Source organism: Alexandromys fortis, unplaced genomic scaffold (genome assembly GCF_014885135.2).
Source record: "Alexandromys fortis isolate MF-2015 unplaced genomic scaffold, M_Fortis_MF-2015_v1.1 scaffold_109, whole genome shotgun sequence".
NCBI classification, from domain to species: domain Eukaryota; kingdom Metazoa; phylum Chordata; class Mammalia; order Rodentia; family Cricetidae; genus Alexandromys; species Alexandromys fortis.
In genome coordinates, this window is record NW_026068005.1 from 770,641 (window position 1) to 796,323 (window position 25,683).

General features: G+C 47.1%; 1 protein-coding gene and 1 pseudogene across 1 annotated transcript in view; one reads left to right on the plus strand and one right to left on the minus strand.

The window, feature by feature from the left end:
• The window catches only part of Tmem163 (transmembrane protein 163), a 181,475-nt gene that overhangs the window by 120,507 nt on the left and 35,285 nt on the right, over positions 1-25,683 (plus strand). The gene's annotated exons all lie outside the window — the stretch shown is intronic.
• Positions 6,087-6,345, minus strand: LOC126513218 (ATP synthase subunit f, mitochondrial-like; annotated as a pseudogene).

Sequence of the window (25,683 nt, forward strand, 5' to 3'; positions counted from 1 at the left end):
GGTTGGTATGTAAAATGAAAAACAACTTAAAATAAAGAAAATTAGTGCATTAAAAAAAGTCTGTTACCCACAATACAAGAATCTTTGGGTGGTTGGTCATTGGATAATGATCAGGAGCTCACTTGGAGATTCTTAATTTAAGGATTAAGTGATACTCATAATCCCCCATATCACCAGCTTTAGTTAACATTTTAATCTCTGGTTAAAAATTCATGAGCTCACAGCCGGCTGGGAATATATCTGCATATTAATGCGCATAAACAAGCGTTGAGGACTACAAGTTAGGAAAGCCATCGGCTTCCAGTTAGCTTCTAGAGAGTAATGTCAGAGGGAGCTGAGTTCTAGCCACTGGCTTTTCTAAGAAGCCAGTTCTCCTACTTTTCTGATTGGAAATCACAGCCTCAGCGTGAACCTTGTGTTTGACTTTGCCGGTGTAGAAGGTAGATACCCGCTGGTCCTTGGCCATGTGGAAACCGAGTGCGTGATGCTTCTGCCTCTCCACAGTGTGTTGTCTCCATAGTTTCCTTTTGCTGAATTAAAAAACAAAAACAAAAAAACCTTACCAAGCTCATGTAGCTTAAAAATTGATTTACTTTCTTTGGTGCATATATTCATGCATGTGCAAGTGTGCATGCATGTGTTTGCGTGTGTGTGAAATCCAGAGAATGACTGTGGATATTGTTCCTTGGGAGTCATTCACCTTGTTAGTCAGGGGACCTCACTGGCCTGGAGCTCACCAAGTAGAATCACCTGACTGAGCACTGAGCCCCAGGGATCTGCCTGTCTCTACCTCCTGTTCCTGGAATTGCGAATATGAGCCACCACACCTCATATTTTTTTTAAAGCATTCTGCAAATTGAGCTCTTGTCCTCATGCTCCTGCAACACACATTTCACCCAATGAACCATCCTCCCAGCCCTCAAATGGACCCCTTCTATGTGTGCATAGCTCAAGGTCATAGACATATTCATGTCCTTGTGAATCAGCCTTGCCATCCTGCATAACTGCACTGACCTTAGCCCAAAGGGTAAGAAGTCCCCTCACAGGAGAGAGAGTCTATACCCATGGACTGTTCCCATTTCTTCTCCCCCAGGCCCCGGCAATACCATGCTACTTTCTGTTTTCACGCCTCCGATTTCATTATATATCTCATAAAGGCAGCTCTACCGTGTGGCATGAGCTTTCCTGGGGAGGAGAACAAATGTCTGTCCACTTCAGATATGGTGTGAACCAGTAAGAGCAATTGGAGTTTCTTACAGGATCATGGCCAACCTGTGGATGACTAAGTCACCGTGATGAGGACTATCAACTTGGAAAGCTCTTGAATCACCAGGGAGTCAGTCTGTGAAGGTGTCTGTGAGGGAACTGGTCTAGTTGGCTAAGATGGTACGGCCCACCCTAAATGTTGGTAGCAGCATCCCATAGTCTGGACTGCAGGCTGCGCTTCAGTGTCTGGGGCTCTCTGCTTCTGTGGGGTGGACACACGTCACCAACTGCCTTCATTACAAAGCACTAATGACTCTGTTAGTGCAGGCTTCCTTTCTGCACAGCCTCAAAGGTCCTGAGAGTTCAAGAGGGCGACATGTCATGCCTGTGTGTGTCATGTGTGTACCATGTGTGTGCCTGGTACTCTTGGAGGTCAGAGGAAAGCATCAGAGTTCAAGGTGGTTGTGATCTGCCATGTGTATGCTAGGACTCAAACCCGGGTCCTATGGAAGAGCATTCAAGGGACATGTCTCTCAGAGGACTGTGTTCTACAACACACAGTTCTCATCACTGGGCTCTCCAGGCTTATCCATCTTGTAGAATGTGACACAATTTCCCTGTCTTCACAGTCTGAGTAATATTCCATGCGGTGTATCGGCCCCACACCCACCCATCCATGGACATTTCCACTGTTTCCACACCTTTGTGGTTAGGACCCAGTCTGCTGTGTAACAGTGTGCCCATCTCTCTCAGAACCAGTTTTCGGTTCTTCAGGGTCTACACCAAGTTGGATTGATGGGCCATCCTTTTAAACTCTTCCCCCTCGAGGAAACTTCATACTGTTTCCCAAAGCACTATCCTAAAATCCTGCCAATTAGTTTGTTTTTTTTTTGAAAAAACTTCAAGTTGAGTTGGTTAATTTAAGGCTAGATATATTTTAACCATTTTAAATTGTGTGTGTGCGCCCCTGTATTGAGAAACAGCACATGAATGCCTGTAAAAGTAAGGAGCATGTTGGAGCCCTTAGACCTGGGGACACGGGCAGATATATGAGCAGTTCAGTGTGGGTGCTGGGGGCAGACCCTGCAGGAACGGTGTGAGCACTAACTGCTGAGCCACCTCTGCAGCCCCTATCAGTTGCCTTTGGAAGAAGGAGGGTGTGTCAGGCAGAGTTCTCCAGAGGAGCAGCATTGACTGGACAGACATGTGTGACACAGAGTGTTCACTAGGTTCGCTTACATGGCATGAGCTGGGTAGTCCACCACTGGCCACCTGCCTGCTAGAGCGCTGAGCACTGCAGCTGCCTGATCTGTGGATGCCCAGGGTAGTGACACCATTTTTATGGAGATATCCCTTACACTCAGAAAGATGGGAACATTTGCTGGACCTCATAGCCAAGTTAATAATACACTTTGAGGTCACTTAGGACTCGGCCTGATAACCCGCTGTCTACTTAGTCTGTTTAACTTGCCATAAAGGGAACAACGTAATAGCCAACCTCACTTCCCTTGAATTTCCCATGTTATCAGCTTTTACTGCCTAAGATAATTTATAGCTTTAATCTCATATTATGTACTCTTCCCTGCCCCTAACTCAAAGCGCTCTCTCTCTCTCTCTCTGTGTGTGTGTGTGTGTGTGTGTGTGTGTGTGTGTTATGGTGTTCATTTGCTGAGAACAACCCACAGGTTGGAAAAATCTTATACAACAAATATCTGACATAAATATTGAAAATACCATGGCTATAACTGGCAGCTCATTTTGAAGTATTGGTATCTACTATGTGCTTTGGGGTTAGTTGAAATCAGAGGCAGTGACTTAATCCTTTGTAAAGCTCTGTTAAAAGTGCTGAAGTGCAAAGAGCACCAGAGGCTCCGCCAGAGGACCAAGGTTTGATCCCAGCACCCATACGGCAGATCATAACTGTCTGTAACTCCAGTTTCAGGGCTCTGACTCCCTCTTCTGATCTACAAGGGCACCAGGCATGTACACAGTGCATATATATACACATGCAAGCAAAACACTCCCATGTAAACATAAAGAAATAAATATTCCAACAACAACAAAGTTCTTTTAAAGATTTCTATGAAATCTGCCTCTGTCCTTCTCCATGTGATTCTTTCTGTGTTGCTCAGTAACCACAGAGCAAAGACCTTTGTCAGGGACACAGGCAATACGGACAGCTCAGACATACACACGAGAGATGGAATATAGACAAGCCAGAAACCACAAACTATAGACCGAAGCCACAAGAGAGAAATGGAGAATTCAGATTTTGGCTCACTCTTGGTCAAATCCATTCAGGGGTGTGCTGAACTTTCTTTCCGCAATGCAACACTGATCATTTTGGTGGCCCCCAAGTCTATCTTTACTGCATTTCAGCAATGCACCCCAGTCGGCCCAGTCTGGTGTAAAAAGTCCAGAAAAATTTGAATTGCTGTTCTTCAGTCCACACTTGCAAACTAAAGAAGCTGAGTCTGATGTCAGCTGAGGAGGGTAGTGGTGGTTAGCAGACCGTGGAGAGAGGCACTCAACAGCAGGAGGTGAAGCCAGGCAGTATGCTATTCTTTCCTGGGCCTTTGACTCCCTGGGCTGGAGGTGCTAAGAGCCTGCTACTCTGGGGGAGGGGGCTCCCACTCAGTTAATCCCCACTAGAAAAGCCCTCACAGACCTGCCCAGGGGTGTGTCTCTTATTTGATTCAAGATCCTCAGTAATCAAGATTTACTCTCACAGGAGATCACGGGTTTCACCTAGATTGAGGTTTTCGGTATGCGCTTGGAGAGAAGGCAGAGTCAGGGAGCCGAGTCTGTTTGCAAAGGGGAGAGTCTTCAGATTCGTTAGTGTATGTCCCAGTTTCATTTCTGCCACTGTGGTGAAATACCTTAACAAAAGGCAGCTGGGGGAGGCTACCGTCTCTTGTTTCAGAGATGTCACAGTGGGAGGGGCTTGACCCAGCTGGCCACATCATACCCACAGCCAAGAGCAGAGGGATATGAACACACACATTCAGGTGCTCATCCCCGGAAGTGAAGTTACAGACAGTTGTGAGTGGCCATGTGAGTGCTGGGAATAGAACCTGGGTCCTCTGCCAAGAACAGCAAGCACACGTAATTACCGAGACATCTCTTCATACCTCCCCATCTTCTCTTCTCTTTCACAGTGGAGGTCCCCTCCTTCACTGTGTTTTGGGGACTTCCCACATCATTTAACAATCAAGACTGTCCCTCACAGACATGCCCATACCGCAACCTGATCTGGGCAGTTCCTCACCTGACACTTCCTTTTCAGGCGACTCTAAGTTGTTTCAAGTTGACAGAATGAGTTGTCCGAATACCTAAATTGGTCTAGGAGGGGTGAGAGAGAACAGCAAGCGTGATGAGCAGTAAGACAGGCTAGAAGTCTTGATCGCCTCGGCAGTTGTTGGTGTGAGATGCTAAGGACCAGGTTCTCTAGGTGTTTCATTGGTTGGTACAGATTTAGACTGATGATTGGGGCTGGGATCAATAGACAGGGATTTGCATCTGACCGGGTGTTGGCTGGATGCTCTGTCTGGGATTGAAGTTAAAAAGAGATTGGGGAGGAGATGCAGACATCCAGTCAGGTATTAGTGCCATCAATAACGGAAGGAGAGGGTCCAAGAAGTCAGAGAGTGATGAAGAGAGGCGGGTACGAGGCTGGGAGGATGGCTCTGCTGAGAAAGTGCCACCAAGTAGATGGGTTCAGAGCCCTGCACCCATGTCAACACCCACACGTGGTCTCACGCATCTGCAACTGTAGAGCTGCTGGTAGGCAGAGGCAGATGGGCGTTCGCAGCTCTGGGAAGCCATCTGGCCAACGGATGAGAGAGAGGATGGTGAGCTTGGCTGGGAGCCAGGGGATGGCAATGAAGTTGCTCAGAAGAACCACGCACTTACTTGTCCACTCACATGGTAAACTCCAGTGTCAGTGAGTAGGGAGAGCACGGTGTGAAAGGGGACGTGGTCTCTTCTAGATTGTTTTATAGATGGATTTTACATTTATACGCTCTTGTTCAGACATATTTAGGGACACAAAGGGGATGGGTAGCAGATGACCAGACCTCCAGGAGAGGGGCTGGGGACAAGTGAAGGAGGAAGATGTTTATTTCCTTCCAGGCATGTCCAACCCACATGGGGTGCAGTCCAAGATATTGTGGCCCACCACAATATCACAAACTTAGCTGAAAGGGTATGAGAATTTTGTGCGATTTTTTTCAGTTACTATTCAATGGGGCAGTTCTTGAGTGATCAATTTTGTAAACTTATTTTTATTTATTATTGTGTGTATGATGGGGGGGGTCATGCATGTACCATGGCATATATGTGGGTGTCAGAGGACAACTCTGTGGAGTTGGTCCTTTCCTTCCACCTTTATGTGGTTACTGTCTTAGTTAAGGTTTTTATACTGTGATAAAACACCACGACCAAAAGCAACATGAGGAAGAAAAGGGTTTATTTCACCTTACAGTTTGTAGACCATTAGTCATTCAGTGAAGTCAAGGCAGGAACTTAAGGCAGGAACTAGAAATAGGAGCTGTTGCAGAGGCCATGATTCATCTTTCCTTCCTTTCTTCCTTCCTTTCTCTCTTCTTCCCTCCCCTTCCTTTTTTACCTTCCCCTCCCTCCTTCTTCCCTCCCTCCCTCCCTCCCTCCCTCCCTCCCTCCCTCCCTCCCTCCCTTCCTTCCTTCCTTCCTTCCTTCCTTCCTTCCTTTTTTCCTAACATGAGCCAGTCCCCTTTCAGTTTTCAGCCAAGACATTAAGATTCAACCACAGCTGAATTCTTCCTGGCTGGAGCTGGCAGGTGTTTATGCTCAGGCATGCGTTGCCCTGAAGCTGACTCCTCTTCAGTGGTACTTATGTCACGCTAATGTCTGAGTTACTTGTAGGAAATGCCATTGCTGAGAAGCACATAGACTGCCAGCCTCATGCTAAGGCCTGCAACGCTGCCCCTCCACATGTCGATATACTCGAACATGTTGATGTACTTGCTCCATGCTTGATGATATCTCTCTGAAAGGCTCCCATGATGCCACTGGGCTGAAATCCTGCATCAATATCCAGCCTGGAAGCTCTCCAAGTTTAGCCTCCACGAGCTTGTCTCTCAGTGACACGATGGACACCATCTTGCAGTCCCAGTGTCTGCAGAACCCAGCTAGGCCCAGCCTGTTTTCTTATGGCTCCTATAACCACCAGCCCAGAGGAAGGACCACCCACAGTAATCTGGGCTCTCTTCTCCCACATCAGTTATCAATAAAACAAACAAACAAAAACGCCCCCCAGGCCAGTTTGTTGTGGTCGTATTCTCAACTGAGAGTCCCTCTCCCCAAATGATTATGATTTGTGCCAAGTTGGCATGAAGCTACCTAGCACCTGTGAATTCTGGGGATTAAACTCAGGACTTCAGACTTGCAAACAAGTGCTTTCCCCCACTGAGTCATCTCATGGGCCCCCAAGAAACTAGTCTTTCACTCAGTGTGGCCCAGAGAAGCCTTAGCTATCACCTTGACATCTAGAGTCATCAGAGAGGAGGAGCATCAACGGAGGAATTGTCTAGGTCAGGTTGGTCCATGGGTGTGTATCCATGGGGGATTGTCTTTATTGTTCATTGATATTGGAGGGCCCATCTCACTGCCAGTAGCACCACCCATCAGGTAGGGAGTCCTGCTAGGACCTGTATAAAAAAGCTACGTAAGCATGAACAAGTAAGCAAGCCAGAGAATGAGCTAGCGACGAGGGTTCCTCCACGGTTCCTGCCTTGAGTTCATGCCCTGGCATCCCTCAGGAATGAACTGTGACATGGACCTGTAAGTCAAATAAACCCCTTTCTTCCCATGATGCTTTTGGCCAGAGAGTTTTGTCACAGTAACAGAAAGGAAACTAGAACAGGACCCTTGCAAGTTTAGACCACTGCTAACCAGTAGACTCTTCTGTGATAGGCGAAGAGGCAGGAGGCTGGGGGTAGAGTCAGCCTTAGAGCGGTTGCTAAATATGCCTTATGCCCTGGGAACCCCAGCCTCAAAAAACAAACAAGCAATATCAAAGTGCAAGAGATTTGCAGACAAGAGAAAGGAATCAAGGGAAGCAGGAGGTGCTGATTACAGAGGATGGGGGGAGGAGCGTGGACTACATGAGACTTGGCAAGGCTGAACCACACTGGGAATTTCATGCCTGTCTTAGCCATTCTCAGCCCCGTGCACCTTGTAAGGCCACAGGAAGGACAGCTTCCTGCTGCTGTCAGCTGCCAGGGCCGCTGGGATGCTTGCCACAGAAGGTACAGCCTGGTGCTCTTTGGGAAGCCTCTGACATTTTACGTATGGGAGCTGCACAGGTGGGGCCCCACCCAGGCTCCCCAGGCCCAGCTGTCTCCCCGGGCCAGCTCCTTCAGAGTGAGAGGTGGCAGCAGATGGGGGGCATTGCTCACTTCTACAGGCTTTCCTTCCTCAACTGAGTCAGCAACACAGCCCAAAGACGCTGCACTCCAGTTCCAAATGTGTGTGCGGCTAGCAGGATGCTCAGCGGTGTGTCGGAGCGTGCATGGATCTGAGTGTTCTGAAACGGGTGTTCTTAGAGGCCTGGAGACGCACCGTGCGGGTTCCAAGTGAAATAAACAGGGCACACCGGTTCACACCCGGGGAAACAATGCTGCTCTCTTTTTCAATTTGCTGAGCAAATGACTTGGCATGAGAACTCCGGGTTAACAGAATGGCTCCAATGGCGCCTGCCCTTTCGATGCCTGGCATCAGCTAGCCTGTGTGTGAAGTTTGGGAACAACGCCAAAATCTAAAAAAGAAAAGTAGCTGATGCCAGGCCGGTGAGATGGCCCAGCAGGTAAAGGTGCTTGCCGCCAATCCTGCTGGCCCGAGTTCAAGCCCGGGGACCCATGCGGTAGAAGGAGGAGACTGACTTCTGAAGGTTGTTCTCTGAGTGCCGTGGCATATGCCGTTCGCCTAAAATAAATAGGTAAGTAACCGATTCTCCAGAGAGGTGACAGATTGGTGGGTCACTTCTGGCCCCGGAGCCTCGCATCTTCCCCAGCTTCTTGCGGGGTGCTTGGCCTGGCCCTAAATCCGACTAGCTAGGGGAGGACTCTCTGTTCTCTAGTCCCCTTCACATCACAGCCGCCCTGAACGTGTTCTGTCAACAGCAGGAGCTGCTCTAGAAGAGAGGAAGATTTCCCAGGAACCCTCAATGTCTGGGATGTGAGGCAGGAGGAGTCTTTCGGGATAGTCTGAGCTCACTTGACTTGAAGAGAGGGTCCTGTCTTCCTGAAGTAAGAAGGGGATGGCCTCTATTGTCAAAAGCCTTTCAGAGTCAAAGGAAAATCTTGCCAGGACAGGCATGAGGCTTAAGCATGTGTTGGTGAGGGCTGTGTGTGTGTGTGTGTGTGTGTGTGTGTGTGTGTTAGAGAAAAGGGTATGTAGTCTTGCTTCCCAATAGCACTGAAATGTCATCCCCCAAAATACTCATGAAATAAGACATGGTAGTGTTGTCTACAATCCCAGAACTCAGGAGGTGGAGGCAGGGAGATTAGAAGTTTGAGTTATCTTTGGCTGTGTAGTGAGTTCAAGGGCAGCTTTGGCTATAATAGACTCTGTCTCAATGACAAACAACCAAACAAAACCAAGTTTGGGGAGAAAGTTGCTCAAGCTTTAAATGAAGAGTATAAGCCCCCCCCTTTCTGTGACTCTCTTGGGGGTGATTGAACAGCCAGAGCTGACGTGTTTCTCTCCTCCTAGTTTTGTTTGTTTGTTCGTTTAGAGAGGTTTGGGGCTTGGATGATAGCCTCTCCCAACATTTACTCTTCAGCGTCTTCAACCAAGAAACACATTTGCTCCTTTTATTTTTACTTTTTGAAATAGGCTGATGTAGCCAAGGCTGACCCCATACTCACTATATAGTCAAGGTTGGCCTTGAACTTCTGATCCTATTAGCTCTAGCTTCTTAATGGCTAACTCTTACATATTAATTTAGCCCATTTCTATTCATCTGTGTATTGCCACGAGGCTGTAGCTTACCGGGTAAGCCAGAGCATCTGTCTCCAGCAGGGCTACATGGCTTCTCCTGACTCCACCTTCTTTTCCCCAGCATTCAGTTTAGTTTTCCCCCACCTAGCTCTGTTCTACCCTATCAGGCCAAGTCAGTTTCTTTATTCATTAACCAAAAAAAGCAACACATAGACAGAAGGACCTCCCACACCACAGGTGGGTTGTGGGGAGGGTGTCTTTGAAGCTGGGGGTCAAGGGCAGCCACTTCTTAGAGATGATACTTAACCTATACTGAGGTTGGCTACAAGAAGCCTGTGTGGACATTTGGCATTCCTAGACAGAGTTAGCCACGGGGCACTTAAGGAGGAACCCGCTGACTGCATTTGAGAGTCAGAAAAATGAGTTGCCGAGGCTTGACCTAAGGAGTGAGGGGCCTCACAGCTGGGGCCTCATGAGCCTCTGGAGGAAATTGTGATTATAAGAGAACTGGGAAGCCATGGGCGAGTTATTAAGCCTCGGGGTGAAGTGCTCTGGTTATAATTAATGCTGTGAGCTCAGCTGGCTTGCTAGCCAAGAAAACTAACGTGACTGTGAATGCAGGAGGCTCCGTATTGTTTCTTAAAAGGAAAAAAGAATATGTCTCATTCGTGTCCCCAATTACTTCTGTGGTGCATATGGGAAGAATAACGGCCTTTAAGTGGAGACAGACTTTAAAGCCTTCCCGTACCCATGGCTACCCTTCTCATCCCTCTACCCTTCTCTGTGAATGGTGATCACCACGGGCATTTGGTGCAATGCACTTCCAGCATATTTCCTGCGCAAATCAAGTAGAACAGGCAGATATATGCTGTTTGCACACATGTGTAGCTGGGCGTGAGAATGAAACTTAGACCTTTCTCTACATATTGCCCTGTAACCTGCTTTTCTCCCAAGTCAAAGCCAAGAACATTTCCCAAATCTCTTTCTTATATCCCCAATCTGTTCTTTCTATTGACGTCAGAGTTATTGGCACTATTTAACAGTCTGTCAGGAGGTCTGAATTGCTTCAGTTTTTGTTATTTTAAGCAATAACACTTCTTATGACTTGATTATGAATCTTGTGTCTGCAATGTAGGGTTTACTTTTCTTTAATAAGAGACAAGGGCTGGAGAGATAGCTCAGTTGGTAAATTATGCTGCCACACAGACACGAGGACCCGAATTCTAGCCTACGAGCCTCCTTTTAAAAAGCTGGGCGTGGCGGTGTGTGCTTGTAATCCCAGAACTGGGGAGGTGACCAGGAAGATCCCTGGAGCTCTCTGGCTACCTAGCCTGGCCTATCTGGTGAGTTCAGGTCAGTGAGAAACCTTGTCTCAGAAAAGCTAAAATTAAACAAAGTGAGGGCCGGGGAGATTGCTCAGTGGTTAGAGCAAATGCGATCTTTTAGAGGACCTGAATCATTCCCAGCATCGCATTGGGCAGCTCACAAGGCGTTCTTGTGTGACTCCTGCCCCAAAGGAGTCTAGACCCTCTTCTGGCCTCCACAGGCACATCACACACACATGCACATTCCCACACCCAGACACATGTACATGTAATTACAGTATAAAATCTTAAACACAAAACAGCTAAGGTATATGATGCCTGAGGAAAGACACCCGCATTGTCCTATGGTTTCCCCATGCACCCACACAAACACATACACATGAACACACCCAGAGACAGTTAGGCCACGAGTTTTAAAATCTTTTAGTGTGTGTCCCAGCCCTGACTGCATTTTGGGTAAGAAAGAAAGCTGTTTGGACCACAGCGTGAAATAGACCTGAGACCTGCCGGTCCCCAGGCACGGTGGGTGGTTGTTCACCACCGATCTGCAATCTTGATTGTTCGTGGAGTGGCTGCGGGGACTAGAAATGCTGCCAGCCCCAAATGCACGCGGGAATGAGGAGCATATGCAGGAAATGTTAAGCTCACCTAGTTTATATGCACGTGCAGCCTGGCCCACTCCCCAGGCGCTCCTCGCTGCGCGGGCACAGCTGCAGGGAGGATTCGGTTGCTTTGCTTAATGTCATGAGTAACTAAAGCAAGGGACAGGGCCCGCAAACAAAAGACGACACAAAGCCTGGCTCGCTTGGCTCACAATGAGCCGGCCATTCTGCTTTTCCAGAGATGCGATTGTCTGCGGCCGTGGTGAGCACGGTCAGAATCAAGTACACACTTCTCTATTATGGGATTGACATTGGCAGATATCACACCCTATTAAAGCAAAGGAGGGTGGCGGGGGAGACTGGACTGGTGAAAGCTGGGGGGGGGGGAGGTGATGAAAGGACTCCGAGTCATACTTCTGTCTGCGTTTTTTGCCTTGAAACAGTTCATCAACACCAGCCTGGCTGACATGTTCACGGGGAACCTCACAGCGTTTGAGGCTTGTCATGCGCTGTCTGGAAGTGAGGAAGGGAGCAGTCTCTTTGTTCATGGTGCACCCCACCATAACCGCAGGGGCTGGAGTTAGCCAAGATGAGCATCTTCTACCCGCAGACTCTCAAGCACAGAAGCGCAGGGCTTTGGGCATGTCGGAGACTTAGATCATGATCATTCGGTTTTCAGATGTTTAATTGTGTGTACAGGTGTGTTTATGCCAACATGTATGTGGAGGGCTTCAGAGGCTAGAAAAGGATGTCAGATGCTCTGGAGCTGGAGTTACAGACAGGTGTGGGCCACCTGATGTAGGTGCTGGGAACCGAACCCCTGTCCTCTTGAAGGGTAGCAGGAGCCCTTCACTGCTGAACCATTTCTCTCTGGCCCCAAGATTGTGGCTTTGTGCTGAACATATATACAGCTAAGCCTTGCCCTGAACCCAGTCAGGCTCACCCCACTTCCTGACTCAGTCTCGGGGTACTCCCTCCTGCAGCTGTCTTCCAGATCACGTTTTCAGTGGCATTTAAGCAAATGAACTGACGGATTTCATGCAGCTCAGGCTGGCCAGGATGATCCTGACCTTCTATCCTCCTGCTTTCGCCTTTGGAGTGCTGGGATTACAGCTGTGTGGTACCGGACCTGGGGTGTCGTGTATGTGGTACTGGGGATGCACCCAGGGCTTCATGCCTGTGAGGTAAGCACTCTGCCAGCTGAGTTACACCCAAGGCTCCTCAATGGGTACTAGCTTGTGGCAAAGTAGGATGGCTACGAATTGCCTTACTCCCTTCTATACATTACAACCGCACTGTGTTAGACGCTGACAATAAAAATGTTCACTGAAGCTCAGAAGAATCCAAGCCTCACTGAGGACATGCAGAAAGATGGGGGAACACTCTCTTCTTGGATTCTGTTTTTTTGACTCTGGACTGGTCCACTTCAAAGGAAGCAGCAGGATGGAGAGATAGATCGGTCGTTAAGAGTGCTTGTCGCTTTTCCAAAGGACCTGGGTTTAGTTTGCAGCATCCATATCACACAAGTTACAACGGCCTTTAACTGCAGTTACTGGGATCCAGTGCCTTCTTCTGGCCTCCAAGGGCACTAAACTTGTGTGTACAAACCACACAAGGCTTTGTGTGTGTGTTTGTATGTATGTATGTTCATATATACATATTTATGTATATATAATTTTAAAAAATCATCAAAAGAAATGTATGCTGTGTGAATTTGTATGTATTCATGCTTGTGTGTAGGAGAAATTTATTGTGGGAGAAAGTAAATTTGCACATTAGCGACTTTCCAGACATAATTACTTTGATTTATTCTCCTCCCAACCCTAGAGGGAAGGCCAGGTTATTAGATTTAGTTCCACAGAAGGCATCTGTTAGTGAGTTAATGAAAAAGCCTGAAAGCCGTTATTCAGGCTTCTTTCTTCTTCTGTAGAATGCGAATGGTTTTGGTAGGTTGATTGAAGCAGGCTTTTTTTTTTAATTCCTCTGAGATCCATTTGATTCTGGAAGGACAATCATGAGGTGTTTTTATTATTGTTGTTGTTTTGGTTTTGTTTTGTTTCTTTTTCTTTGTCAGCTGCCTAAATCTGAGTGTATCCACAGTGGAAGATGGGCGACAGTTGAGGAAACTGAGGTCCATTTCAAAGGACCATCCCATATCAAAGGAGGATACCTGGGGGAGGGGGTGATGATGTGAGGCTCTAATGGTGAACCCATTACTTTTCTGTTGGTCTGACAAAATCCTAGTGACCTGAGGACGGAGGTGTTGACTTAGGCTCAGAGTCTGTCGGTGCAGTCAGCTCACTGTGGGAGGACATCATGGTGGCAGTCAGGCAGCTGGTCACATCGGCCTCCCTACCCAGTCAGGAGAAAGAGGGAGGCAAGCTCTGGCGGTCACTCTCTTTCTCCTTCATATTCGGTTCAGAACCCGGCTTATGGAGTGATGTTGTCCGCCCCAGTCTGGTTGGTCTAGACATGTCCTTGCCAGACACTTGTCTTCTAGGTGATCTAGACCCCAGGAAGATGACAGTCAGTGTTACCTACCACAAACAGGGCCATGGATTCCTAAGGGATCCCGGGAAGGGCTGGGCTGGCTGCTCTGTTGGAAGTGACATTAATGACCACCCAGTGTCACTTACCCAACTGCATTTCTGTAAGAGTCTTGGGTAACGACCTTACAGTCCCCACTTGAGTGCCTCAGTTTCCTTTTCATAGCTCTCCAAAGCCATTTGCAAAAGGTGTATGTGTTCTAAATGGGATTTCCTAGCTTTCTGGTTAGTGTATGTTCACTTTCAAAGTAAAGCATACCACGGTGTGAAAACAAAGATTACCCTTTATCCTGCCATCTAGAGAAAATAAGGAAGGTAGATTTTTTATTTCCATCTCTTTTATACGTGCCCAGGTTCATAGGCAACAAAACTGGGTCCATGCTATGTGTCTGTTGTATATCCTGCCTCTGTCTCCGTGGACTTTTCTAGAGTGGGGATTCTTTGAGATTTAAAACTCGTGATGGGCTCTAAATGTTGTGTGTCTGCGTGCAGCATCTTGTCTTTCAGAGAACACTGTGCGGGCTGCTGGCACAGCTCACTTGGTAGGGTACTTGCCTACACCAAGCCCTGGGTTCGGTTCCCAGCACCACATAAACAGGGCCCTAATCCCAGCACGCAGAAGGTTAAGATAGGAATATCAGTTCATCTTTGATTACACAGTGAGTTTCAGACCAATGTAAGTGTGATGGTTTGAAAGAAAATGGTCCCCAAAGGGAGTGACTCTATTAGGAGGTGTGGCCTTGTTGGAGGAAGTGTCATTGTGGGGGTGGGCTTTGGGGTTTCTTTCGCTCAAGCTTCCCCCAGTGTGACTGTCAATCGACTTCCTCTTGCCTGCAAGATGTAGGACTGTCAGCTCTTCTAGTGCTCTGTCTGCCTGCACGCTGCCATGCTCCCCGTCATGATGGTGATATACTGAACCTCTGAAACTGCAAGAGAATCGCCCCAATTAAATGTTTCTTTTAAAGAGTTGCCGTGGTCATTGTGTCTCTTCACAGCAATGAAAACCCTAAGCCAATACCCTGTCTCAAAAGAAACCAAAACCAAAACCACGTGTGCTTTTTTTCCTGTTATGCAGCCTCTGAGATCCTTGAACAACTTTTCATCCACTTGGCCATTTTCTCAGAAACAAAATTCCTTCAAATGGACTCTCTGATCAGAATTCTTTTACATAATACTGAAGTCTCCTCTGAGGAGGTCATGGCCAGCATCAGGTGATTCACTTAAAGAGGCAAAGGCTATCACTAAAACTAAAATGGCTTTTAAAGATGTGACTCCAGAGACCTCAGCCCAAGTTGATTGCTTGACTAATCCAGATTTTCTGCAGTGTTTATGGAGCTGGAGTTTATTTGCCCAGCTGCACTGTTATACTCCCTTCTGTGCAGAATTGTTACAGTGGGGCCGGAGAGTTGCGACGGCTCACTGGTAAGAGGGCTTATTGTGTAAGCTTGAGGACACGAGTTTGAATCCCTGGCATCTCTGAAAAAGGCTGGGCTTGGCCACAAGTGCCTATAACTCCAGCATTGGAGGCAGGGAAGCTGAAGTAAAATAGCAAGATTCTGGGTCAATGCGAGACTCTTTTTCAAGTCTGCCCTCTACATGTGAACATGGGAGTGCACAAGCATGCACATCTGCACACTTATGTGGATGTATCCTCCCATAACACACACACACACACACACACACACACACACACGAGACACTTGTGGAATGCATTCATGAGATAAAATAGAGAACTCTAGACCGTGTCCTGACTCTAATAGGTTGGGGAAAGCCATGGAAAAAGAAACTGAAATGCTACCAACTGCATTTGTTCCTGGTGAGCCTGGGTGAGATTTTTCTCATTTTGAATATGTGTCACTTGAAAAGAAGCCATCCATGCATCTGAAGCAAGCCTTTTCACAGAGCCTCATCTCTAGGGTCCATTTGGGAATCTCAAGATGCATTTCTAGAATATTCTCCTGCTCTTTCAGGCAGCTGGTGGGTCTCTACATTAACTTGAATTAGTTAGTAGTTCAGTGTTTGGGAATCGGGCTATGGTTAAAGTGGCAGGTGCTTCAGTTCAGTGTTCTCTGACAGAGTGTGTGTGCACATGTATGCATGCATGTGTGTGAGCACTCATGAGTGCATGCATATGTGTGTGCACATGTGTGCATGCATGTGTGTGTGTGCATGTGTGTATTCTATGTTGCTGTAATAAAGTATCCTGACAAAAAGCAACTTAGGGGAGAAAGGCTTTATTTTAGTTCATACTCACAGGTTACGGTCTGTCATTGTAGGGACGTCACAGGGACAGGAGCTTGAAGCAGCTGCTCACCTTGCACCTGAAGTCAAAGCAGAGAGAAATGGATCTGTGCATGACAACTATTCAGCTAGCTTTTCTTGTTCTTACACAGTCCAGGCCCAAAGCCTGGCCAATGGTGCCATTGACTTTCAGTCTTGGTCTTCCCTAAGGCAGCCTGCAGCAGACATGCTCAGAGGCTGGCCTGGTCTAGACGATCCCTTCTGGAGTTCTCTGTCTGGGTGACTCTAGGTTGGGTCAAGTTGACAGTGGGAACCAGCCTGCAGCGTGTGGTGGGAACACTTGCTCATCTTTAAACTGATCTATCCCAGACTTTACAGAGGGCCACCGACGCCTGTCATCATAAGCATATGAAACCGCCTTGGGAGATGCTGCTTGTTAGAGGAGATGCTGAGGTTAGAAGCCTGCCACCAGGTCTGCTGGGAAGTCTCAGAAGTAGTTGATAGTGTTCCCTATTTAGGGAAGTCATTGATGTGCCTCTAATTAATTAATTAATAGTAGTTGCCTTTCATGAAGCAGAAAGATGTTCAGAAACTGAAGAAGACTGAGAAGCTCAGAGATGGATCTGATAGGACATCATCATAGCTCAATATATACACATGAACATGAACATTTATGCACATATACACATATTCATGTACACATAAGAATATTCATACATATATGCACATACCTATAAACACAATTGCCATATATGTACAAGCACACATGTACACACATTAACACCTACAAACACACATGACTGTATACACATATATTCACATACACATGTATGTATATTCATATACACAAATATACTCACACACCAACTTATACATGCATATATACATACAAGCAATTCATGCACTCACACAAATATATCCATATATACATGTATACACATAAACAAATATTACAATATTCCAACATCTATATGCCAATCATACACATATACACATATGCATACATGTATACACGTATACATAAAAACAGATATTCCTAGGAGGTGCAGTGATGGTGTAGCTCGTGTGAGGCTATGGGTTTAGTTCCCAAGCACTGCAAAACAACACCACCATCAACAACAACAAAATAGCAAAATGAATTCCAGAAACCTGGAAATGGCATGTCCCCCATTGTCTGTCAGCCCTGGACCATTACAAATGTGAGTACCATGTCCCAGCCTTTTTCTGTTGAGGACAGTTTTTGGCATGTAAACTTTTAACAAGCTGGAGGGTAGTTCCCTAATTGATGTTTGGTGACGTTCACACACACTCGGCCCCGCCTCCTCACCCAGCTACAAGCCATTAAATTAGTGATGGTTGTAAATTGCGTATCTCTTCCACTGTTTTGAATCAGGAGCTCCCACTCCCCCACCCCCCCACAAAGCATGTTAATGGTTAATAAAAGCACTGTGTACACAGACGTCAGTCTTAAACACAGACCCTCATTCTGTCATTCCCTTAACTACCCTTGGCTTTAATAGGGCAGATTGAATGCGGAGCTGTGATTACCCAGGGCCTCATTAAACAAGCACTGTGAGGGGTGGGGTCCACCCTCCCCATCTGTCAGGACACCAGCAGGCTGGTCCTTAGGAAGGGACAGGCCTGGAGAACCGCTGCAAGACACTCACGTTTTCCTTTCTTTCAACGTGCATGGGATTTGATCTTTCCCCTCTTGTTGTAAAAAAGCAAATAGCATAGTAATTTAGAATTAGTGGGCAGACCAATTAGAGCAAAATGGAACAGTTGAGATGAGCTTTGGATGAGTTGATAGAATAATTATGGGGTAGTTATAAGAGCCTTGGCTTTTTATTGCACCCTGAATCATTTGGCTCCTGGGGCTGGCAGCGTTACCATACAGGGCTGTGTATTTTGTTGGCAAAACAAAGAATGAAGAACAGTGAGTGTCAGATGTGTAACCCCAACACAGCACAGACACAGTGGACTCTATGCATGTGCCCTGGTTGTGAGATTTTTGCATAGAGGTGAATATCACCCCACGCACACACAAGGTCCCTAACTATTGGAAACTTGGTTGATGTTAGCACCCAAAGTAGGAGCTTCAGGAACAAAGGAAGGGAAGTGGATTCTCACTGGCTGGACCTGCTTGTTTGTGTGTGTGTGTGCGTGCACATGTCTGCTCCTGCGCATGTGCCCATGAAGCTGTATGCGTCTAAAGAGGCACGAGGTCAGCTCAGGTGTGGCTCCTCAGGAGCTGTCCACCTTTGTGTTTGAGTCAGGGTCTCTCGCTGGCCTGGCTGACTGACTTGGCCAGGCTAGCAGGCCAGCAAGCCCCAGCATCCTCAAGTCTCCCTCTTCCAGAGCTAGGATTTCCAGCAGGCACCACCACACCTGGGTTTTTAATGTGGGTTCTGAGGTGCGACCTCAGGTCTTCCTCATACTCCAGAAGCAAGCGCTCTGTGAACGGAGCCATCTCCTGGCTCATCACTGTCCTTTAAACTCTGTATCATCAATCGATCCTGTGCTGAAGACCCTCTGTGTGGGAATTCCCTTATCACAGTCAAATCGCTGACCCCAGTCCACACATGATGGAACCGGGCGAAGAGGGGTTGCCTAACTTTTCAGAGGCCAAGTGACTGGCAACCTCTAGTGCTGTAATCCAGCCTGGCATTCTGTTTCCTGAGCCTGGGCTCTCGGTGGCTCCCACCTGCTTTTACAGCAAGGAAGCGGCTCACTGGAGCGTAAGATTCCTCCATGCTTAGACATTGCATCACTGTGATGGATTTTACTGAAATTAGGGGGAAGGATTCTATCATAGAGACATCCACAGCTTTAATTGAAGCTTTAACCAATGAATCCTTTGGTGGGGGGGATGTTGATTCTGTGTTTGGGTGCTGTATGACTGTATCACATATGTATATGTGTAGTGGTGGTGGTGGTGGTGGTGGTGGTGTATGTAGGGCTATGTACAAACAACTGCCGTTAGTCATAGAGGCATTGAATCCCCTGGAAATAGAATTACAGGTGGCTGTGAGCTGTGTGACACGGATGTTGGGAATGGAAGACTCACCCTTAAACACTGAGGCATCTCTCCAGCCCACATCTCTTTTGAGACATGGTCTCTCACTGGGCGGGAACTCATTGATTCAGCTAGTGTGTCTGAGTAGCGAGCCCCAGGGATCCCAGCATTACCTCTTCCATGTGGGGATCACAGGTGCGTACCCCATATCTGGTTTTGATGTGGGTGCCAGGGCTTGAACTCATGGCCTCGGGCTTGAGCAGCATGTATCTTGCTAACTGAGTCATCTCCTCAGCCCCAGAACTGCCCTTCTAAGGGGAGCCTTAGCATTTTGTGACTCTAATAATGTATTTCAATGTAACTTTAAATCCCAGAGTTTTTAGGAAGTGGCCCCATGACATCAAGGCTCTTGTATTATTCTTTAACACACTTGTCTCCAGGTTATAATGTTGTAAAGCTCCAGAGTATTGGTGGAATGAATAATTTAAAATAATTCTGCATAGACAACCAGCTTCCCATGGAGGAGAGAGGAAAACTCCACTGGTAAAGTGCTTGTCTTGCAGACATAAGGACCTAAGTTCAATCTCCAGATGTATAAAGCCTGTTGTGGTATTGAGTGCTTGTAATTCCAGCACTGAGGAGGCAGGGACAAAGGGCCTTCCTGAGCCTCTTGGGCCACTCAGCCTAGCCTTCTTGGTATTCTCCAGGCAGTGAGAGACCCTGTATAAAAAACCTGATTAATAGAATAATATTTGAAACTTCTTTGACCTCTATGCACGCACACACACACACACCCCACCCCAAACCAAATACCCAATGTAAGGAATGCACTCTTCTTCTTCTTCTTCTTCTTCTTCTTCTTCTTCTTCTTCTTCTTCTTCTTCTTCTTCTTCTTCTTCTTCTCCTCCTCCTCCTCCTCCTCCTCCTCCTCCTCCTCCTCCTTCTTCTTCTTCTTTCTCCTCCTCCTCCGCCTCCTCCTCCTTCTTCTTCCTCTCTTCCTCCTCCTTCTCCTTCTCTTCCTTTTTTTATTTTTGGTTTTCAAGCCAGGGTTTCTCTGTGTAGCTATGGAGCCTGTCCTGGAACTCACTTTGTAGACCAGGGTGGCCTTGAACTTAGAGATATCCACCTGCCTCTGCCTCCTGAGTGCTGGGATTAAAAGTGTACACCACCACTGCCCAGTACAATGTTTCTTCTTAGATGTTCTGTTTATTATCTGTTTTTTTTTTCCTGTCCTTCTGGGAACCACCGGCTCTTCTTCAAGAGTAGAGTATGTAGGTCACAGAGAAGGTTCAGAAATAAACAAGAGCTGGCCACAAGCCTGGTGCACCTGACCCCCAGTCAACAGCTCTCTTGTAAGTTACCTACAGTTTGTGGATGGCTTATTGGGAAACCCATATTTTTCCCTAGCTTGTCAGTGAGTAAATAAAACCTACTGTTCAGCTCTTGCATTCTGGTTGTCCAAACAAATCTGTACCTCAGACCTGTTGACTTAAAATAAGAAGTGTTAATGAGCCAGAAATCCCATTGCCATATCCAAACTAGAACCTCAGCTTCAGGATTTTTGAGCGTAAAGTCAAAGCTGCTCATTTTGAGCATGAGGGGAGCCGTAGTTTTCCATGCATCCTCAGTGTTAATGACATGGATAGGTCTGGAACCCAGGACTCTTGATTCTTGCCCAACTTACTGTCTTTAGCAATACTGCAACACATGGTAGGAAAAAAATGTGTGCACAACTCTGCATGAAAATGTGTGTGTGTGTTTGGGTCTGGGATGATGGCTCATTTCTTAAAGATTTGCCTTGCAGACACAACAAACTGAGTTTGATCCCAAGAACCCACATGAGAAGCCAGGCAAGGTAACCCAGCACCTGGGACTGGCTGGCCACCACTTAACCTCACAGTAATAAGTTTAAGAACCTCTTTATCCAAAATGGGTGAGACCTGAGGAATGACACTCAATTTTTTCCCCTGGTCTCCACATGGACAGACACACAGACACAGACAGAAGACAGACAGACAAACACACACACGGTGTATGTTTGTTTAGGCTGGCAGATGAATTAGACAAAGAATACCCTTTATGCACAAGCCTCATGTTTGTACTTCAATTGTAACTGGCTTTCCAAGTCTCTGCAGGCTGCAGTCGTCCGTAATTCTTGGGTTCACACTAAACCTCATCTCTAGTCCTCCAGCCACTGTGATGTCATGAAGATATGTCCCTGGTGGCACTATGGAAAGACATCACGTGTTTTCTGTATCTAAGTGCCACAAAGCTTTAGCCCCAGGAGATTTGTCCCCAGAGGACGTGGCCCTAAGATAGATTCAAAGAGGACAAGTGAGGACAGGCAAGGACAGATGGCAAGATTAGATAAGTAATGTCACCTTGAGTGTTTGATATATGCGTAATCTCATCTCAACAACATTGAATGAGCCAGAGTCCTCTAGAGGAACAGAACTAATAGAATGAACATGTATTAAAGGGGATTTACTAGATGGGCCTCCATGATACAGTATGGAAGTCCGACAACGCTGTCTCACACAATACCAGGAGGGAAGTGTTCTCTTTCTCGTTCCCATTTTTCTCACAGGTAAACTGAGTCCCAGAAAAACTGAATGGGACTCTCTCTCACCACAGGTTATGAGGCTATGGCTTGCCTAACCATTGGTTGAAAATCCCTGGAAGAAAGTGTTCAGATTAACCGCATACAGACCGTTTCCCGTCAGTGTTGCCTAAGCCACACAGCACAATTGTTTACCCAGCACTGATGGTCTCAGGTGGTGCAGGGAGGGGTGACTTAGGGGCTGGAGAGGCAGCTCAGTGGTTAAGAATGTGCACTGCTCCTGCAGAGGACCAGAGTTCAGTTCTTAGCACCCACATCTAGTGGCTCGCACTGCCCTTATTTAATTCCAGCTCCCGGAGATCTAATGTTCTCTTCTGGCCTCTGCAGCGTGAGGACTTGAGTTGGATTTCCCCAGGAGCAATGTAAAAAATAAAAAGGGTGTGGTAGCACACGTGTGATGCCCAGAGTAGAGGAGGAAGAGACAAGTGGGCTGCATGGACTCAGTGGCCAGCCAGTGTAGACAGATCAGTGAACTCCAGGTCTGGTGAGAGGTCTTGTCTCAAAAATTAAGGAAGAGAATCATTGAGGAAGACACTGAGATCAAACCCTTGTCTTCACACACAAATGGACACCCATACACACGTGCATACAGACACATCATTACACATAATGTTCTAGAATTTAGAAACGTGAGTTTCACCAAGATGGAAGCCAGGCAAACGTTAAAGGGGAGGAGCTAGTTGAGCGTGCTGACTCCTGCCTGAAATGCCAGCACTCAGGTGACTGAGGCAGGTGGGTTGCCTTAAGTTTAAGGCTAGCCCGGACTACACTGTGAGTTCCAGGTCAGTCTGGGCTACAGTGTGAGGCTTTGTATAAAACAAACAAATAAACCAAAACAAAATTACTTTATCAACAGAAGGTATTTCCAGAATTTTCTTTCCTTTAGCACAATAGAAGGGAATAAAGCAGACCCTCACAGAATTATTACTCAATAGTATATTTCTTTCCAGAATTTTCTTCCTGAATTTAGATTTATTTTTACATATTTCTTATCTATCATCTGTTTGTCTGACTAGTTATTAATATATATATGACTTTATGGCCCACGGTTTTGTTTGGTCTTCTGAGACAGAGTTTTGTTATGTTACTCAGGCTGACCTTTGAACTCAGATCTTGCTTCATCCTCCCAAGCACTCCCTAAGTTTTTTTTTTTTTACTAATACTTTATTATTTACACTCGGTTTGTCATCTTCGGACATAAATCTTTTGTTTAAGGCATCTTTTTATATTGATCTTATTTGCCGGTAACCAGGTACATCTTCACAATGTTCAATGATTCCGGGTCACAGCACTTCAATCAATTTGTGCTAGCCATCTCTGCACTGGGACGAGACACTCTCCCAGTCATTTTGAAATGTAGAGTACATGAAGCCATCGTTCTGTAGCCCAGACGTCACCTCTGTGTTCCGCACCCCCTTGTCTGAGTTCTCCACATTCTCTTTCGCCTCCCCTCTCTCTCTGGTGACCAAAACTCCACCCAGTTCTGTCAGAACAAACGCAAATTGAGTCCCCCAGCTGCCAAGCGCACTGATGGAACTTGGTCGCTTAAACTCCGCTTTTGTGGTACATCGAAAGTCCTCATGTTTAGATCTAAGGCAGCAGGTTCCTACGAACAATCTCATGTAAGAAGCTTTTTCTGTAGGGATAGAATCCCGGCGGTGACTCAAAGCAAATGAATGATTTAAGCCAATTACTTTAACTGCTATAATCAAGTAGCTTGAGAACATTGGAGAAAGGGTTCCTGCAGTGATGCTGGAGGGTGTGTGTGTGTGAGTGTGTGTGTGTGTATGTGTGTGTAGCAAAGCGATTGATTCCATTCACCTAGGCATACTAGGAAGCATGGACACTAAGTGCTGAGCTGGTCGTGTGTGTTTGGGGATGAGTGTGTGGGACATTGTGTGTGTGTGAGTGTGTGTATGTGTGTGTGTATAGGTCAGAGGTCAGTGTCTTATTGCATCATCACCTCATTTTTTTTCCATTTGTGTGTGTAATGTGATATACGTGTGTATGCATGCATGTTGGAGGCACATATGTGTGCTGTGTGTATGTATGTTCAGGAGAAGGCCCCGGGTTGGTGTCAACAATTATCCTCAGCATTCTCTTGAGATATTCATCAAGGCTATGTCTCTCAGTTAAACCCAAAGCTTGCTGATAGACCCAGGCTTCCTAGTCCGGTTGCTCTGAAATCCCCTGTCTCTGCCTCCCAAGGTTGGAATTACAGGTGACCACCACAGCCACCCGGCTTTTATGAGAGTTCTGGGGGTCCATACTTAGCTCCTTATACTTGTATGGCTAGCACTAAACTGAGTCGACTCCCCAGCCCTGCACCTTATTTTTTGAGACAGAGTCTCACACCGAAGCTGGAGCGGATGGCTCAGCTAGACCGGCAGGTCAGTGAGCCCAGGGGTCCAGCTGTCTCTGTTTCTCAGCACCAGTACTAAGTGAGCATCACCGTGACTGGCTTGTTTTAAAACATGGGTTTTGGGGGTCCAGCTCAGGTCCTCATGGTTTGCAAGACAGGTGGGGTTCTTTCTGAGGAGCACTGAGTGATGAGGCCAAACCAGCTGCAGACTCCTAGCTCCAGCCTGAGTTAGCGTCATCGCCACTCAGAGCTGGCAGAGAACACAAGCGAATCAGAAGGATATCCAGTTGGCCTCTGTGCACAGAGGCCCTGCAAATGACCCTGCCCTACAACTGGGACAAGTAGCTGAGAGTCAGTGGATATGAGTGATGGTGCAGTTGTCCACAGGCTTGGTGGATGCTGCCCCTTGCTTGCTTATGATGCCAGTCTGCTCCCTTTTCTCCGTCACAAACCAGTTCTGAGCATGGACTGCATGGACCAGCTCCAGGTGCAAAGGTTTGGTCCAGATACTTAGTAGTCTGCAGACTCCTGGGCCTCTGTATTACTGTGGCAGGTGTTACAGGCTGATCCCATGCTGTGTCTCCCTCTCCCACGTGCTCTGCTATAGCTCTGTCCTGTCCCTCCACTTATGGAAGGCAGCATCTTAGTCTCCTGCCCCTCCCTCTCAGCAGCCTGTGATGCACCTTGAGGCTGCAGAATTCTCTGGAATGTGCTGTGTAGCTCCCGAGGCTCTGCAGCTTCTGACTGATTCTAAGGGAGCACTTGATCAGGGGGAGGTCATCCAGTGTGTGGGAAGCCCGACTTCCTCTGGTAACACAGGTTAATCAATTTGGTTGACAGTTCTCACCCGGCTCAGCCCTCCAGCCATCCCTGTTCTGGGATGAGTCATCTCAAATGGTCTCTGCTAGCTTTTATTTTGGCTTAAAGTCTATAGAAGGAGGGACCAGGGGTACAGCTTGACTGATGGAGTGCTTGCTTAGTGCTCAGAGCCCTGCGCTCCATCGCCAGCGCCATATAAACCAGGAATGGCGGTGCACATCTGTCATCCTGGCGCTTGAGAGGTGGAGGCAGAGAGGCCAGAAATTCAAGGTCAGTCTTAGCTACATTTTAAGCTTGAGGCCAGTCTTACAAGAGAGTCACTAGATAGATAGATAGATAGATAGATAGATAGATAGATAGATAGATAGAGAGAGATAGATAGATAGATAGATTAGATTGATGGATGGAGAGGGAGAGGGGAGAGAGAGAGAGAGAGAGAGAGAGAGAGAGAGAGAGAGAGAGAGAGAGAGAATAGATAGATCAGCCCAGCATGGAGCAGGTGCCTCTCTGGGACACCACGGCACAACATAGGAGGGTACATACATGGCCCATTACTGTAGAGCCATAGATAAGGCAGGTTAGGCCCGGCTCTGCTGATGGCAGTCACTACCTTAGTGCGCTCTTGAAAATGCAGGTCTAATTGTCTCACTCCATCACCGTCAAAGATGCGAGGCTCCCCATGGCTTCAGAAGAGAGTTTCTACAGCTCAGCTCGCCACAGAAGGCTCCTCCGTGGTGAGCCTCGCCCACTTCTCAGCTAGGACCCAGCATGGACTCTTACCTCTGGACATCTGTCATAATCAGATCTGTGTCCAAGGCTTAAACTCTGTCTGTGTGCTGGGGACTCCCTGAGCGTGTCCCCACCTGGGCAATCTAAGCTCCTGCCCGTAACTGCCCTTCTCAGAGCGCGGCTCATTTGGTGGGGGTGCTGTCATTGCAAGAGAATCTTAGTTACATGGGGATTCAG